The sequence below is a fragment of the Crocuta crocuta genome, unplaced genomic scaffold (genome assembly GCF_008692635.1).
Source record: "Crocuta crocuta isolate KB4526 unplaced genomic scaffold, BGI_CrCroc_1.0 scaffold429, whole genome shotgun sequence".
NCBI lineage: Eukaryota > Metazoa > Chordata > Mammalia > Carnivora > Hyaenidae > Crocuta > Crocuta crocuta.
In genome coordinates, this window is record NW_027527381.1 from 2,468,882 (window position 1) to 2,469,578 (window position 697).

The 697-nt window shown below is 63.8% G+C and overlaps 1 protein-coding gene across 1 annotated transcript in view; it reads right to left on the reverse strand.

The window, feature by feature from the left end:
- Positions 1 to 697, reverse strand: part of MFAP3L (microfibril associated protein 3 like) — a 42,396-nt gene extending 41,699 nt beyond the window's left edge. Inside the window, exon 1 of the mRNA XM_077773715.1 lies at positions 676 to 697. The gene's annotated coding sequence lies outside the window, so the exon portion shown is untranslated. The remainder of the gene's footprint in view (positions 1 to 675) is intronic.

The following is a 697-nucleotide window of genomic DNA, read 5'->3' on the forward strand; positions in this document are numbered from 1 at the left end:
TCTTTTTTTTTTTTTTTTTAGCCAATGAAGCACGTTTCCTCATTCCACGCCATGAAGCAATTCGATGTCAACTTGCTATGGAGTTAAATGCGACAAACTCCGAGAGCTCCAGTCTCGAGGCGGCGGCTTGCTGCACCCACAGCTTCCCGCACTCCTGCAGCATCAGGACGCTGCACTCTCCCGGCTCTGGGCACAGAACGCAAACTCAGGGCCTCCGGGCCACAGGACAGTACAGTACATCCTAACCCCGTCCCGGGGAAACTAAGGCACGGTGACCCAAGCGATCTGGAGTCTGGCGAAGGCCCCTGCCTCTCCTTGGTGTTCCATTGGCCCCGGAGGTTTGGGAGGCTCCTCGGCAGCACAGTGTGGACACCGTGCTCTTCACCGTAGGAAGATTATGGCACAAGCCCAAGAGGTGGCTGCCCCAACCCACCGCTCCCTCCCCACCCCCAGGTCCCGCCCCGCGCGTATCTCGAAGCCTCCTGCGACCCCCAGGAGCCTGCTCCTGGGACCTCGCTGCGCCTCCAGTGCGCAGCCTACGCCTTGGGCTCCACCAGCCTGAGTGCCCGAAAGTTCCGCGGCCGCAGCGGCCGCAACGACCCAGCAGCCCACCCCGTGCGGGGCTCCCTGCCACCCGCGCCCAGCCGCCCATGCTGTCCCGGCGCCCCAGCTAACCTGACGCCGCCGCGCCACTCAG